This window comes from Siphateles boraxobius, unplaced genomic scaffold, assembly GCF_051911475.1.
Source record: "Siphateles boraxobius isolate OS27281-9 unplaced genomic scaffold, OSU_SipBor_1 1, whole genome shotgun sequence".
In the NCBI taxonomy this organism is placed as follows: Eukaryota; Metazoa; Chordata; class Actinopteri; order Cypriniformes; family Leuciscidae; genus Siphateles; species Siphateles boraxobius.
Window position 1 is genome coordinate 25,345,570 of NW_027508699.1, and position 17,940 is coordinate 25,363,509.

The 17,940-nt window shown below is 39.6% G+C and overlaps 1 protein-coding gene and 1 long non-coding RNA gene across 6 annotated transcripts in view; one reads left to right on the top strand and one right to left on the bottom strand.

Moving 5' to 3' along the window:
* Window positions 1–2,434: 2,434 nt before the first annotated feature.
* Window positions 2,435–16,834, bottom strand: LOC143739197 (uncharacterized). The gene is made up of 2 exons (XR_013204147.1): window positions 16,781–16,834; window positions 2,435–2,943 (listed from the first exon to the last, which is right to left on the bottom strand). It is a non-coding gene; the product is annotated as an uncharacterized LOC143739197 (long non-coding RNA).
* rnf220a (ring finger protein 220a) overlaps window positions 6,780–17,940 on the top strand; it is a 246,789-nt gene continuing 235,628 nt past the window's right edge. The window contains exons 1-2 of one of the 5 annotated variants that reach the window (XM_077231173.1): window positions 6,780–7,069; window positions 16,409–16,469. The gene's annotated coding sequence lies outside the window, so the exon portion shown is untranslated. Of the gene's footprint in view, window positions 7,070–16,408; window positions 16,470–17,940 lie in introns of those variants that run through there. The other 4 variants (XM_077231156.1, XM_077231164.1, XM_077231138.1 and 1 more) reach the window with 4 other exon arrangements.

Sequence of the window (17,940 nt, forward strand, 5' to 3'; positions counted from 1 at the left end):
CTGACACCGGTGCATACACACTGTAATAGACGTGCCAGACACGAAAGCTTGACAGGCGTAGCAACAGCAACTAGGGAGGGCGGGGCTTAGCGAAGGGTCAATTGTATGCAATCTGCTGTAACAAATTCATACATTTCTATCCAAATATCACTTCTGTCACTAAATATGGAACCTTGAGAATCAGACCTTTCTGACAATATGTGTTTTGTCAATATTAGAAAAGGTTTTGATAATAAATTATGAAAGATGATGCCCAAAAGGGGAGGGGCCTAATAAAAAAATACCGTTTCTATGGTAACGCAACATCCAATTTCAAAACTGTTTTCACAGGATGAATTCTGAGTTCGTAAGCTTTCAAATGATACCTAATTTATGATAACTACTAAAATATGTGATATAATAATAATAAAAAAATTATATATATATATATATATATATATATATAAACTTTTTAAAATATAATTTTATCTTTTTTTATTGACAAATACTAGATTATGTTTTATTATGAACTTTTAGCATTAAAAACCTAAGTTTCAATTATTAAAAGTGTGTGCGTCGACTTTTTATGACAAAGGTCCGAAACTCCTGTAATGACGTCGATTTTTTGAGGCGCACTCTTATCATAAATTCATATATTACTGTTCAAACATAATTTGTAAGAAAAAAACAGGGCTAAAATATCTATTTAGGAGTCTTAGACCTTTCCAACGATATATAGTTTGTCATAATTAGATTAGGATTTAATAGTAATATAGCGAAGTAAAGTTAGATATCCCGTATACGGGATCGTGACAGTTAAAATGGCTACATTCAGAATGGAATACAGTTTACGACCGAATACTGCTACATGTATCACACTATTTTTTAAATAACAGAATTAGTTGGCATTGTTCTAATATTATTCAATAACTGTTTTGTACATTAGTGTGCTTCATTGTTGTCACATGACCTCATCACTTTGCATGTACAAAATTGCTGTCCAGTAATCCACCTCTAAAAATTGTTATTTTGCTATTTTAATCAAATTTTGAGCAAACATGTTTTTTTTTCTAATCAAATAATGAATAAAGAAAGAGATTAATGCTATTCCTTCTGTTCATTCAATGCATTAGAAATTGATGGTCAAGTTAAGTGCGTTGCATTTTGGGATAGGCTATAGTAGCCTATAGGCTACCCAAGCAATACTCTGCTGTATGCAGCACATTTTGAGAAATGTAAGATAGTAGGTTCATCCATGTATTCAATACAGAAAATATACATACAGTATACATTGTGTATACATACTATGCTGCAATAGTAAGAGTATTATGGTAGTATGCTATTACGAACACATCCATATAAGACTTCTGGTTTCCGTGCTGTAGGTCTGGGTGTAATGTCCAATCTTGAACAACAGATGGCAGTATCGGCCGAAGCATTGTTTTTTTAAGATAAAGCCTAAGAAAATGAGAAAACAGTAGGCCAAAATCACAGAGAAATATCTAATTTTGTGTCTAACAAAACCCCTTAGAATGCACTTTCCTTAGCACATAAAAGTGAAAGTCCTGTGGCTCGACTTTTACTTCTCTTATATTTATTCAATACAGTTACGGTAAAATATATCTGTTTAGCTGTTTGCAAACAAGAGAGATGAAGCTCAGAACAATAGAAATCATTAAACAGATCCATTCACATTAAGTTATCACATGCACAGTGATTTCAGATGTTGTTGTTTTTTTGCATAGCATGTTACAATTTTTAGTAGTGTCATTTTCTTTTTGCTGGTGCTGATGGGCATATGGTAATGTTCTTGACAATATATAAAACAGAAGAATTTTCTTTTTTTTGGTGCATACCTTGAAATTAAAGATAACCTGCAGCATTGGCATTTACAGTCAATGGCCATCAAACACAGAGGGGGATGTCTGTGAATTTTCTAAATCTGTTTTGGGATTTTGCGACTGTCACTCTCTTTTACTTTGAGTTTAATGTCAAATCGTACATCTGTTTTTACATGCATTGCCCTTTGGATAACTGAGATAGACTGCTTATGAAGATATACTGCCATATACAATCGCCATGCACTCATTGCTCCATTTCTGAAGAGCAATATCTGATATGATATTGTTGCCCTTATCCAAAGGGAAATGGGTAAATCTGTCATGACTGCAAGTTATTTGATAGCCCTTGAAGAAGTTTCAATGTTTCATAGGATTTTAAATTTTGATCAAACTACATACCTTCTGAAGAATCAGAAAATTGATTATATGAATAAAATTATCATTATTATTTTTTTTAAATGGAACTGGATACTTCAAAAAAAGCAACATGCCTAAAGGTTAATTTTTTAATAATTCTTAAAGGGACACTCCCACCCAAAAATGTAAATTTGGTCATAATTTACTCGCTCTCATGTTTTTTCCCCAGTGGAACATACAATGGAAGTGAATAACACTATAAAAAACACTTTAATTTAATTTACCCCCAAATATCTGCTTTGACATGAGGGTGAGTAAATGAATACAGAACTAGCATTTTTGGTTTAACTATCCTTCTAATAAACTATCTCATCTCTCTGATCATGAAATCTCTGCTGAGATGTTTTTGAACTGAAGATACTTCCAGTCCAGTCAATTCTAAAGCTTTGTTGCCCATGCCTGGGTTATGACCTTTCTTTCCTGAAGCTGGTTGTGTCAACACTGTTGTATTTTATGCGGTGTCTCAGGTTTAGAGGTTGACCATAAGCCGATGTCTCCGTCTGCTGCTTCCTCTTCCATCAGCTGTATTTGTGTCATATTTTGTTTTGCAGCTTTGGATGTCTGGTGTCAGGAAACAGACACATCACATCAGCCCATGTTTGTCCTTCCGTCTCCTTCACTCCCCCGCTTTTTTGGCACAGCGACCATCGGCGCTTACAGTAAGCCTGCAGGGGCCATTCCGGCCCGCTGGCCTTTTCCTCCACACCTGTTTCAGAGGAGACATGTTATGTTAGAACTTCAAGTCCCTTCCACTAATGAGCAAAGCGTCCCACTGAAAGGAACACCGAGAGTCGGCCCCCCTCCCAGTCGGGATGAAAGCGTGAGAGAGACATGGCCAAAGTCGTCTTCGCTTTGACAAACATGAAAAGCTTCCCTGGTGTGTAACTTGAGGAATTAGACACTCAGAGAAAAGAGAAGGGCTTCCAGTCGGACTAGGCTTGCAACCGACCTCTCCAACCCCCCTTGCAAGTTTCCACTTATGAGAAAGAGGAGAAATGAAGAAGAAAGGGCGAAGGAAGAGAGAGGATCCCTCGGCGTGCGAACAGCACCTCTCGGAGCGCGGGTTGCACGAGATTGTTCAAAGTGACTGCGCTTCACAGAGCCCCTTCAAGAGAACATCTCCGGCTCTTCACAGCCATCGGATTTGACAAGCAGCGGGCTCCTGTTAAAAGCACTGTCGAATTAGATCTACAAAACAAACCCATGCTACACTAGGGGTGGACTTGGTTCGAGAGCACGTGTGTGCCTCAACAGCGCAGAGTTTGAAAGATTGAAAGTGTGCGACAACACTGGTCCCCGAGCACACGTGGGGTGTGTTTAATTTGACTGATATAGGGCACCGCAGATGGAAGTATGTCTAATGAAGGGGAGAGATGTACTCTTGTGTGACAGCCCTCCAGAAGCAAGGGCTCACAAAAGCTCTACAGAGGCACAGAAACAAAGCAGCAGGCTTTTGATTCTGCCGTACAGCCGACACTTCAGCTTCTCTTGTTCTCTACGGCAAAAGTCCCTTTGTTATATGTTCTGTGTTATTGGATTTTCAAGTAGGCCTATATAATACTGAGATATTAGAGCAAAGATATATAGAGCTGCCCTAAAAAGTATCTGGACACTTTAGCCACATTTAAAAACATATGAATGTCATGTGCATTAAATTTCAAACCCAATGGCATGTATTTTAAAGAAAATAGAGCATTAAATTATTAATAACAGAGAGATGGTTCGATAGGGCAAAAGCATTTGAACACGTTCTGTCTATAGTTACATTAATACACAAATATATGTAGGACTTTATTCCTCCCATTAGGTATAACACTTTCAGGTCATACTTCTATTTATATATTTGTATTATATAACTGCATATATATGTATATTTTATTATTATTTTTTAATTTTAAACAATTTATTTAATTTCTTGTGCAATTACATAAATTTGTCTATAGTTAATCTATCTATCTAAAATATATTAATTGTTATTAATTGATATTTTATATGTGTACACAAATGTATCTTTTGCTGTAGTGTGTCAGTAGGAAATATCAGTTTACATGTCCAAACATTCCTTTTGCCATTAATTGTAATAATCCAGTGAGATTTTTTTATGCACAAGGAGTCTGAAAACAGCCAGTGCTCCACACGGAGATCTGATCTCACCATCATCGAGTCCAACTGGGATTGCATGAAGAAACTAAGACGAAATGCAGAAGAACTGCGGCAATATCCCTGAGATGCTATTGATTTGATTTAGTTAATAGAAGTTGATGGATAAAATCTATTTATGACAATTATTTTTTGAAAGCATCCTTACTTTACAGCATTCTTAAGAGCCTAAAACATTTCACATTACTGTAGCTTTGCAGGCAGGTTTCTTCAAGCGTCTTGGAGACATTGCCACAGTTCTTCTGGATTTAGTCTCTCTCAGTTTTTTCTGTTTCTTCAATTAATCCCAGATGGACTCGATGATGGTGAGATCAGATCTTAAGCATAACGGCTGTTGTCAGACTCCTTATACAAAAATCTCACTGGATTATTACAATGAATGGCAAAAGGAATGTTTGGAAATGTAAACTGATTTCCTGCCCATACACTACAGCAAATATAGGCTATATAAATAACTGGCTTAAAACCAATTTTTGGGGTGAAAATACTATCATGCCGAAGACTTTTGCACAGTACTGTATATGTATGCATGTGTGTGTGTGTATTTGACAGCACTAATATATATATATATATATATATATATATATATATATATATATATATATATATATAACATAAAAGTACAGTACACACACAAATATATATATATATGTGTGTGTGTGTGTGTGTGTGTACTGTACTTTCATATGTTATTTTTGAGTAAAAAATATATTTTGTTCTCTTGAATTTGTTTCAGACTGGGCTATGATCATTTGTCTAAAGACCGGCCCTTCAGCATTGCATTAGTCGGAGTGGGGATTCTCAAATCATCCTCCTACTATTACAGATCTGGACTGACTGAGGCTGAGCAGTGGTCTCTGTCTCTTCAGTATCAGGTAGCTGAGCCAAGAGAAAACCTTGACATTTTGTTCAGTGACTCATCTGAACCATGGATTATTATGTTTTTTTTTTCTTGCCATAATATTTTTCATCTTTTAATTAGTGTATTACGCTGTTATTTTCAACAATGGTGTGCACTGCATAGCCAATGTGTTATGTTCTGAGGAACACCTGTATATCAATACAGATTGAAAAATCTATATTTAAAAGCATACATTTATTTCAATTATAAAGAATTATTTTAAAAATGATCTGTTGCCATCTTACAAATTACATGTTTTTTTATTTAATGGGTTATTCCTGCGAAAACAACTCATGTAAATAACAGAGGCTCCTGTGGAGCAACAACCTTGACATCATTAAAATAATCTTCTTTGTGTGCTTAAGAGGATAGGACTGTGTTTAGCTTTGGTCCCATTAGTAAAAATCTTATGATTTATGCAGTTGCCGGTAGACTAATATCTTTAAAATTTTGCCTGGGACAACGATTCATCTTAAAGAATGATGAGAGGAGGTTGCTCTCTATGCAAAATGCATTAAGGCTAAATGAGGAGTCTATTACTCAAATCTGGCTGATAATCTGTTAGACCTCGCCAACTAAGGAGATTTAGATATGTCACCGCAATGATGGGCCCCACCTCCTCAGAAGATCACACTAGCCTGATGTTTAAAAAGAAACCTCTACATTTCCTCTGGACACACATCACTTATCAGCATATCTGTTATCATACAACAATTAATCTGTTCTTCCACTCCTACACACCCCATGAGGGGTTCATCGTGTGCGTGAAACACTCAGGAGACTCATGGCAACAGCCACATGTGTGTGGGAAAAGCCTCTTTATCATTGGGTTAATTAACACGCAGGGATTTATTCCTCCACCACACACGTGACTAGCTATTCAGTGCAGCAGAAATGATCATGTGTCTCCCTGCTGCTCTTTTGTTTCAGTCATATAAATTTAATTAATAACAATAAACCCTTGGTGTGTTTACTGGTAATTATATATAGGCCTACTGTATACAGTTGGTTCAACAAGTCTGAATGGCATGCACTAGTGGAAATACTCACTTTTTTCTAATAGCCTAATATATATTCTTAAACCTACTTAATATTATCAGCATCACAAATTAAGTAAAAAAAAATTTAATTGAAAAAATGTAAATGATTTTCAGAGTTCCTTAGTATTTGCTCTGTCCTCTTTTTAGCATTGCCACTGACATGAACTCCACATGGCTGATGCCACAAATTTGCTTCTTAAATAGGCTATTTCCTCTTATTTTTAACAAATACATTTTGTTTATAATTTTTCAAAATGACGTATTAAAAAAAACAGTGTATTTTCTATTGGCCTCAGAAATTTGGGGGAAAAAAGAAAAACCTGTGTGTTCTGTGTACAATATCTCGACGGTTACAAACCTCCGTACTCCAGGGGGCGATAACGTCACTTTCAGATGCCCTATTAAGCTAGAAGTGTTATTAATTTAGGCAAAGAACTTTGATTTAGGTAAGCTCCCTTCAAACTGTAGTTTCCCCAATGAGGGTAGTTTACCTAAAAGAGAAAACTGACCCTAAAAAATACATATACACGTATGCCCGCTGAGCTTAGCTAAGTTCTGCGTTTAAGAAATTGCGTCGAAAGTTAACACTAACAACTTAGTTAACAACTAATACCAAACAAAATACAGATTATGTTTCCATGTTGCGCAGTAGTTCGTGCTGCAGAAGAAACTTACGGGACACGTGATCGGTCAGATCATGTGTCCCGTAAGTGTTTGGCGGACAGCAAGAGGTAATGAGCGATTTCCTGGCATTTAAATTCAGACCAATTAAACACAACGAATCACATCTTTATTATGAAAATGACATAATATAGGAGAGAGTGGGGGTGAAATGCCCCGTTAAGGACTGTTTCCCCCCGTAAAATAAAAGTTAAAGGAACACGCAGACGTTTTTGGACTTTAGCTTATTCACCGTATCCCCCAGACTTAGATAAGTCCATACATACCTTTTTCATCTCCGTGCGTGCTGTAACGCAAGTTATGACCATAACTATGGATCTATGAGACCGAACGATGACCGTCACCACGGTCTTACCTTGAATGACGCCATTCTTCCGCCTATCTTTGAGACCTAATATCAACAATGTCAGGTGACTGACCTTAGGGGTTGGCTATATAACATCCAGGTGAACCAACCACTTCCTCTTGCCTGGAACGCCCAGTTCGTCCCGAGTGACAAGGGATGGTGACGGTCATCGTTCGGTCTCATAGATCCATAGTTATAGTCATAATTTACGATCTATTTCGACCTCACTCAGACCGTCACCACGGTCTTACCTTGGATGACTTATACCACCAGGGTCACGAGGGATTCATTTAGTCACAGATAATACAGCAGACCCCAAAGAATTCGGATTTGCCACATTAATCCTATAAAATCTAGTGAACGTGTATGGGCTGCTCCAAGAGGCTGCTGCACAGATGTCTAAGAGCGCTACCCCCTTCAGTGCCGCCCAGGAAGTAGCCATGCTCCTGGTAGAGTGAGCCACCAGATCACCAGGGATAGGTAGATTTTGGTTGACATAAGCTTGTGAAATTGTATCCACTACCCAATGAGACAATCGTTGCTTAGACACAGGTTTGCCTGCACACCTCTTGTCAAAGCATATGAATAGTTGCATGTGTGACTGCCGTAATTGATGAGTATACTCAATGTATGTGTTTAATGCTCTAATAGGACATAGAGAAGAATTATCTAACCCAGCACCCGAACAAAGGGGATCTGGACGGAAAGCATCAAGCTCAATCACTTGATTTATTGTACTAGGTTTAAGGACCTTGGGTAGAAATGACGGGTTTGGCCAAAGAAAAAACCCCGTTTTTTCCGCCTTCCATCTCAAGCATTCTTCACTGACTGATAGAGCGTGTAATTCACCAACTCTCATGGCTGAACATATCGCCAGTAGGAAGACTGTCTTCCATGTCAAGAACTTGAGATCGGCTTGCTCCAGAGGTTCAAAAGGTGCTTTGGTCAGTGAGTGTAAGACAATGGAAAGGTCCCAAGCAGGTGCTCTCATACTTCTCCTTGGATGTAAACGGTGTACACCCTTAAGAAATTGAGACACCAAAGGGTTTTTTCCAATATTTGCACCATCCACTGATACATGAAAGTGGGAGATGGCTGCAATGTAGACCTTTATGGTATTAACTGACTTCCCCGAATCCATCAATGATTGAAGAAAACGAAGAACCAAACTGGTGTCACACTTGGCTGGTTCTAGTTGTTGGTCTTGACACCACGTTGAGAAAATCTGCCACTTGCTAGAATAGTTACTCCACGTAGATGGTGTCTTAGAACTATTTATTGTCCTCAATACAGCTTCGTCTAAGTCTTTAGAGAGGGGCTGAGCAAGGGCAATACCCACAGTTGTAGTATCTCTGGTTTTGGGTGCCAAATTTGGCCCTCCGCTTGGGAGAGAAGATCGGCTCTCTTTGGTAACTGCCAAGGTTGACCTTGGACCAAACGTACAAGGTTCGGAAACCAATGCTTTTTTGGCCACCTGGGGGCCACAAGTAAAACCTTGTGATGACCCAACGCTACCCTGTTGAGCACCAAGTGAATCAGAGGTAGGGGAGGAAAAGCGTACAACAATCCTTCCGGCCATTCTTGAGATAGTGCATCTATCTCCAAGGGACCTCCCTGGTTGTTCAGGGAATACCATAGATTGCAATGAGTTGTCTCTGTAGTCGCAAACAGATCGACCCTCGCCATTCCGAACTGACTCCATATGATTCTTACCACTTCGGGATGGAGACGCCACTCTCCCGGGAGAGGTCCAGTTCGAGACAGCAGGTCTGCTGCTCTGTTTGCTACTCCCGGTATGTATACTGCTCTGAGTGATGAGAGCTTCAGAAATGCCCAAGATAGTAGTTCCTTTGTCACCTGGAGACATCGCGCTGATCTGGTGCCGCCTTGGTGATTGATGTGGTAAACTGCAGACATGTTGTCTGTTCTCACCAAAACATGTTTGTTCTGCAACAACGGGAGAAAAGCCCTCAAGGAGAGATGGACTGCCTTGAGTTCCAGCACATTGATGTGCTCCGAGGTCCAAGGGGAATCCCAGAGTCCCCTAATGGACCTGCCTTCCCAAACTGCTCCCCACCGCGTTAGAGAAGCCTTGCTGGGATGTTGCCTAGAGGAACCCCTTGTGATGGTTACGTCTTCGTATTCCAAGGATACACATATACAATAACATTTGGATACATCTTCGTGTAACCTTTATCTTCACATGCCTTTGTAATTTGGGATGCAAGTGGAAGTTGTTCAACCAACGTTGTAGTGGATGGGCTCTGAGAAGGCCGAGTGGGACCACAGTCACTGCCGCTGCAATCATGCCCAATAATCGCTGAAATTGAATTAACTTCATTCTCTTGTTCAGACGAAATGACTGAGCTAGACTGACCAACTGTTCCACCCTCTGGGGTGACAAAGATGCAGTCATCAGTTGGGAATCCAGCGAAATTCCCACAAACACTGTCTGTTGTCTGGGACTTAGATTGCTCTTTTCCCAGTTCACCTTGAAACCCAGTGACTGTACATGTTGAAGGACCATTTCTGTGTCCTTCAGTACTTGGCTGCGAGAAGGAGCACAAATTAGCCAGTCGTCCAGGTATGATAGAATTTTCAAACCTGCACATTGAAGAGGACGAAGGGCTGCAGAAACCACTCTGGTGAAGACCCTTGGAGACAGGCCAAATGGAAGGACCCTGAACTGGTAGACCCGATCTTGAAAAGCAAAGCGAAGAAACGGGCAATGATCCTGACAGATGGGTATGTGGAAATATGCATCCTTTAAGTCTATGGAAGTGAACCATTCTCCAGCTGTCATAAGTCCAGAATGGGTCGAAGTCCCCCGTCTTTCTTTGGTACTAGGAAATACTTCAAATAGAACCCAGTGAGGTGTTTGCTGGTACTTATCTGTACTATTGCTTTTTTCTGTACTAAGACTGTGACTCTTTCTGACTATGGTCATTTGAACCCCCTGAAAAATTAGGAGAGCTCTGCCGGAACTGTATCCTGTATCCTGTCTTGATGGTATCTAGAACCCAAGGATCTGATGTTACCTTCTCCCAACTGTCCAGGAATAGTTGGGAGCATTCTCCGGCGACTCCAAGACCGCTATGCCTGGCCTCCCCGGGGTTTGAAACCCCTGGTAGTACGCCTCTTAAATGACCCTCCCCTGACTGGAGTACGAGACTGGTCAGTTTGGGGAGCCTGGTATAATGGTCTGGTGCCTCGATCATGGAATTGGTAACCCCTGGTTTGTCTTCTGTCATAACCCCAAGTTTCTGAATGAGGAAAGTGTGGGGGCTGAAAGGAATGGGCTGCTCTATGGCCATATTTGGTAAGTCCACCAAATGTCTGCTGAACTGATTCTCTTCTGCGTCTTGCTTGATCAGCAGTGTCCATCAGAGACTGTGAATCAGTGTGAAATATCCGACCTGGAACCACTGGCATATTAGTTAGGTCCTTCCTAATAGCGTCAGGCAAAGATGTCTGCGCCAACCAGATTTGTCTTCTGGCTAAGACTGCAACCTGCATTAAACTGGGGTGCAGCCTTTGGATTATTCCAGGCTTTCCTCAGCATCTGGGAATAATCCTCAGCCAAAGGAATGGACACAGTAGGCTGTGCAGGGGAAATACTCGTCCATACACCTTGTGTGGGGGTTGGAGCTGTAGCTTCTTCCTGAGCATCAAGGCCCAGGATCCTTGCTGCACTTAAAATGCGTGAAAGAATGTCAGAATGCAGGCTTCCTTCTGAAACTTCGGACCTGGATTCATCTTCCTCATTTTTGCCAATATCCTCCTATAATAAATAGACAGATTAACTGTAAAGAATTATTTTAATTCTTCACAGTATTTTAATTAATTCTTGGAGTTGAACTGCAAGATTTTAAAATAAAGTACCGGCATTTAGTTGAAAATCACAAGCGACAATGCCATTAACATAGATTGTGACAAATCACCATTCATTAATCAAATCAAACACTTCCTTAAACTGCAGGTATTAGTTAAACACAGTTAACCAGATATCCTTAATATATAGATTGTGACAAATCACTTCATACTCATCTTTCAAAATAAGTCTGTGAACAGAACTCCTTGAATATCATATTAGAAAATAATGTATCCATCACTCTACGTGCGCACACGCAGTAAACAAGATGGAAAAACTCTCTCCTGCTGCGAACAGCTGACCCAAGAACCAATAATAAATAGCTGTAAACAAGCTGAAAAAAATTAAGAAACACTCACCGACGTGCGTCCCGACGACGCGCCGAGAAATTTAAATGAGGAGAAAACCACCTCAATCCTCAGGGACGTGAAGCACCTGCACGAAAATGTGACGGATTGGAACTAGTTTTTCCTGTAAGCAAAAATTTGCTCTACCGCGACTGTCTCAGATGAGGCGAGAAAGGCAAGAGGAAGTGGTTGGTTCACCTGGATGTTATATAGCCAACCCCTAAGGTCAGTCACCTGACATTGTTCATATTAGGTCTTGAGGATAGGCGGAAGAATGGTGTCATTCAAGGTAAGACCGTGGTGACGGTCTGAGTGAGGTCGAAATAGATCTCTGTTTGACGCACCCACTGCTAGCCTAGCTTAGCACAAAGACTGGATGTAAATGGCTACAGCTAGCATACTAATACCAATAAGTGACAAAATAACGCAAACGTTTTCCTATTTACATGTTGTGATTTGTATAGTCACAAAGTGTACAAATAACAAGGTCATATGAGACACAGACATATTTTAACCGTATAAATACTAGGAACTAAATTCTCAGAAGGCGAAGCACTGCTACTTGGCCGGAGTGATAACCGCAGCACCTGAGACGCACCGTGCTGAGGAGCAGAGACTTCGCTCAGAGTTGGAGTAATAGAGTCAACAATTACTAGATAGTAAAAGCATAGTTTACAATCATGGGTGTTCGCTGTATTGTAAAGAGCTGCGACAATAAACAGGAGAGACCAGGTAATACCATGATGTTTCATAGAATTCCAATCAAAAACGCTGACCTGATGAATCAATGGCTACTTTCTCTGGATATCGATCCAAAAACACCTAAAGATATCATCAAGGACCATCGTATTTGCTCAGTACATTTCACTGAGGACGACTATTTTGAGAAAATGGAATTTGCCACACGGACCATGAAACGTGTGCTGAAGGATATGGCCATCCCATCGATAGCACAGACGGGACAAAGTGGATCACCTTCGGCTGCGGCAAGTGTTCCGTTATGTTTTTAGATGACTAGCCTACTGTAAAAGTGCAATTAGCAAGATCTAATGTAACGTCAGTGACACTATTATATGAATAGTGTGGTAACCACTGATCTATATAGAATGACTGGATAGCTCATGACGTCATAAACAGTGAAGCCACCGCGCTGCCATATTGGTATTCCCTAGTGAGCTCACGCGTTCTATTGAATCAATAGGAAATTGTAGGATTTGACTGAGAACACCCTGTACATTCTTACTACTCAAACACCCTAAGCATTTAAATGGATATTTGTTTCAAGTCGAATTTTTTTCCCTGCTTATTAAACATTGCATTACATTAAGATGTAGCTAAATCTACTGTACAACAGTAGGCAAATATAATTATTTCAGTCAATTCCTTCAAGCTAAACCGAACTTTTATTTTGACGGGTTGCCGTGAAGACCTTTGAGTTTCTGTGTGTGTTATGATATATCGATAGTTTTTCTCAAATGAAGCGGTAAAACGCTCATGAAGTGACTCTCAGATCGGCTCTGGAGAGGAAGTTCATCATGTCCTCATATCGTGAGGCAGCAGAGACTGAAATCTGCGCGAGCGTCACGCGTGCTTCTGTGTGTGTGTGTGTGTTTGTGTGTGGGGTAAAACCGCGCGTCTGCACCATTCATTCCCAAAGAGACAAGCAGAACATGCGGGGTTAATAGCCAAGTTTATTGCGGTTTAATATTCACAGTAGTATAATACATCGTGGCATAGGCTACATTGGCTAAAGTGCTGCTAGTAAAAAAGTTAGTCTGGAGCCTCGATCGCGCTTAGATAAACACTGAAGCGATTGAAAGCAGCAATTAGTGGGTACCGAGAATATGAGTTAGCAGGTACTGCAGAAATGCGTGTATCGTCCCATTTTCAAAATTTCGGGTCATCTTAAAAGTAAGTTACCGTCGAAGCTACCAAAATCTATAACGGCCATTGGAGCCATAGATGATGTCTATGGTTGGAGCCCTCTGCTGGTAGGGAATCGTAAGATGGCCGCTCGAACACTTCACTGCCTCAGGCAGTTTAGAACGTCATGAGCTATCCAGTCATTCTATAGACCAATTTCGAGCCGACGTCACAATTACGTCACGGCGCTAGCTGGAGGCAAAACAAAGGGAAAACTGCAGGCGGCTAATACAAACCAGCACAGATTCGGCTACATAATAAGGAGCTTAAATTACTATTATTATTATTAAATGTCATCTTGTTGTGTTGTTGGATGCAAGAATCAATGAAAAATGAATATGCTGTATCTGGAATTTTTATTTCTAGAAAATATTCACATCATTAAAATTGTACCGTAATGTCACTCTTTACATTGACGTCTTCTTGGCGCTGGCTAGGCAGAACTGCGGATCGTACCACACAAGTCTTGTACATGACCATTCATCACATAGTTATAGGCATCTAAAGATTTATATGACCCCAGTATGTCTTTACGCTCGGTTTCTCTATCGGATAGGTGTAGGACTGAGCCTAGCGTTAACGTTAATCCTGTCAGATCGTCCATCGATTGCCTGAGCGTGTACGGGTCAGCCAATCTGGTTCCGTCTGTTAAAATTAACTTTTGCAAATAACAATCGCGGTCCTGAACAGTGAGTGACCTTGCACATTAAGATAAAATCGGATTTTCTCCAGTCATTGTTAAAAAACAAGCTAACAAAACTTGCAAACTAACATAAGGAAGAGGCCAGAGGGATCGTTCTGCAACCACCTAATGTTTACTAACTGAAAAGGGGTCTATATAGATCAGTGGTTGTAACTACTTTTGCAGTTGTTCCCGGGCTCCATGTATCCCCTGTAATGTTAGTATTGTGTTGTCACGAACGCGCTCTATCGCCCCAGTAACAAATGAGCGGAGCTAGAGGTAAACGTAAACTTAGTCACGTTGGTGTTAGAAACAACTGTGCGTCATTCAGGTGCTGCGGTTATCACTCCGCCCAAGTAGCAGTGCTTCACCTTCTGAGAATATAGTTCCCATTATTTATACGGTTAAAAGATGTAAGTGTCTCATATGACCTTGTTATTTGTACAATCTGTGACTATACAAATCACAACATGTAAATAGGAAAATGTTTGCGTTATTTTGTCACTTACTGGGATTAGTATACTAGCAGCCATTTGCATCCAGTCTTTGTGCTAAGCTAGGCTAGCGGTGGATGCGTCAAACAGAGTTACAGCACGCATGCAGATGAAAAAGGTATGTATGGACTTATCTAACCCTGGGGGATACGGTGAATGAGCTAAAGTCCAAAAATGTCGGCATGTTGCTTTAAATGTGTCTAGATTCAGTTATCCTAGTTTTCAGTGACATAAATTATAAACCAAGTGTGAAAAATTTCCAGAGTTTTCAAAGATTTTTAACAAAAATTGAATTTGTACCACAGGTGGGGTAAAATGCCCCCATTCTGAAAAAAAGTTAGTTGCTTTATACATTTACAGCAAAATCAGAGTACAAGCAGTTTTAGCTTAAAATTAAAAAGATAATTCAAAATAACAGTAGATAATATTAATATGTATTAATGAAACAGGCTGAAAATCAGCCTATTTTAAAAATATTGGTAGCTGATGCTAACTGGCTAGCTGTTGCTAACTTGAGGTAATTTAAAAAAATAAAGTAAAAATATTTTTATTCAACCACCTAGTTAATTATATTTGATGGAAAAACAAGGGTGTGTGATGTTCAGACCATGGTAACTACAGCAATTATAGTAATATGGTAGTGGAAAGCCATGCTCCCTGGCTGCGTTTTACCCCACAGACTAGGTAAAAAAAAAAAAAAATTTTTTATATATATATAATTCTAAAATATCATTATATTTTCCTAAAAATAACATGTACTCCCTAACTACAGAACATAACCCCACCCAAAAACCCACTTTTTTCTTACTGCTGAATATTAAATCACTGTGAAATTTGTTTTCTCTCAGGTACGTCACCAGTGTGCTTCACAGTGTATACTTCTACATCACTCTTGTCAACTCAGTCCGTAGTAACAACAAAACATATCTTGACCTAGGCCGATTTTGGGAAAAACAGTAGAGGGGCGTTTTACCCCAAGGGGGTGTTTTCCCCCACTCTACCCTATATCGGTTTGGTTCTCATTCTGAGAAAAAGCAGCATTTTGTCTGTCCTGTAATATTAATTTCGGCTGCTGTCACGCTTTTTTCTTGTTTAAATGGACATTTTGACATTTCTTGGTAAAATGAATCATAACCGCGTAACCGGGGTTGAAGTAGTACAGGGTGGAATTACCACATTTGGAATTACCATATTAATTACTCACCCTCATGCCATTCCAAACCCATAAAGACATTCATTCGTGTGTTAGAATGTGCGTCAGAGATTAATATTTTGTAAATAGTTTACCACATTTTTTTTGCGCAATCAAAGCACTCCTGTCACTTAAAAAACATAAAATTGGGGTTTAAACTCCTTGGGTCACATGGATTACTTTTATGATGTCTTTACTTCCTTTCTGGGGCTTGAAAGTGGTAGTTGCGTAGGCTGTCCATAGAGGGACTGAAAAATCTCAGATTTCATTAAAAATATCCTAAGATGAGTTTGAGTAATTATTAATGACAGAATTTTTATTTTAGTTTTCATTTACTTTATACACACACACACACACACACACACACACACACACACACACACACACACACACACACACACACACACACACACACACACACACACACACACACACAGACAGTAGAAATTATTCTTATAAAACATTCATATTCAACGTTTTATGGTTTTGGTAGCCCTTTTTCAACTTACAATATGATTGATGTTTTTTTTTAAGGAGCTCCCAAATGGATTCTTTTGGACGATCCTATAGACCAGTACTGTCATGGGAGTCTCAGGTAAGAGCACGCTTAAGTGGTAACTGAAAGTAATGTCTCGGGTCTTGTATATTGAGCTCTGTATTCATTCACTCAGAATAGACGTTTAAAGGAACACTCAGTACTTTTTGTCCTTATTAAATAGTTTTACATATGAATAATACTTTTTGAAATATGAAGATTCAGCAGGTTCACCAACATCTTTAAATGTTATTTGGCAACTTTAGTAAGAAACCCACAGCAACTGGCATTGAAAGCGATATATTTAACCATTTTTTGTAATTGTTTTGTATCAGTGCTGTGCAAAACTTTGTTGAAATTAAATTTTTTACCGTCAAAGTGCTTGGCAGGTGACGGAGGTAAAACCGCAGCCTCTCAAACCTAAGAAAATGGGCGACCTGTACAAGGCAGATCTTGTTTTGAACGGCCGTTTGTTACTAATTAATGGACTGCGGCCCATTCCTGGCCTGAAGTTAAACATAAGCGGCGTGAATTAAACATGGGCATTCCTCATCTTGGCACTACTTAAACTCTACGGGACTAAACCCAATGGAACGACTGTGACCGCGCCTGCCATTGGGCACTAAATGCATGCCGATGTGCACTTCACTTCACCCCACCCCCTGTGCATAAATTGCCACCTTCAGCGGCTGCCAATGGCATTAGCACCCAACAAGATCACCTCGACTGACAATAGTTAATTTGCGCTAATGATGCTTTATTCCTCCCATTACATTAAATCATTTCCCTTCACTGCTCAACCTTTCCGTGTGCCAGTGTGATTCCCTCCCTTGCACAATGTCATTTAAATAATAGAAACATGATCTACAAAATATTACCAGCACATTACGTGATCTGAACAGTATTTACCTGACCCCTGGCTGGGAAGGAGCAATCGGCACATTAAAGCTCTCATTTCACATCCTCAAGCCGTCTAGAGATGCTTTTAGGCTTCTCAAGAGGAACATTTTTCTAAACTTTTGCCACTCTTGGGAAAAGTAAAAGTTTTATTGCACTCGAATTTCACAGTGTCAGAAAATAGACTACATCCGAGTCTCAGTAATAGAATGAGACTGGTCAGCCCTGCAGCACTAGGTGTCTTTCATTTAAATGACACTACTCTGAAAGGATAGGCATAAGTACTGCGGAGGGATGGCATTTTCAGCACTGTTACATCACTTTTAATCGGATAGAGGTGTGTAATTGGTACCGTATAAGCATGAATAAGTTTTAAGAATATTACACCAGAACAGAGAGAGTGTACTATAATATTGCTTTAAGATAAAGTACACCAATGGGGGAACATTAACTTTTTAATGCTAATTTGTACCACTTGTCTTACTGGGAATTATCTTCTTGTACTACTTTTATCCTGTATTTAATAAAGTTTACTAAAAAGAGTTCGGTGATGAAAACTACCAGAAGGATTTACAGAGGTTTCTTACTGCACTTATTCAGATGTAGTACTTTCTTTTCTTGGTTTGTTTTGCAT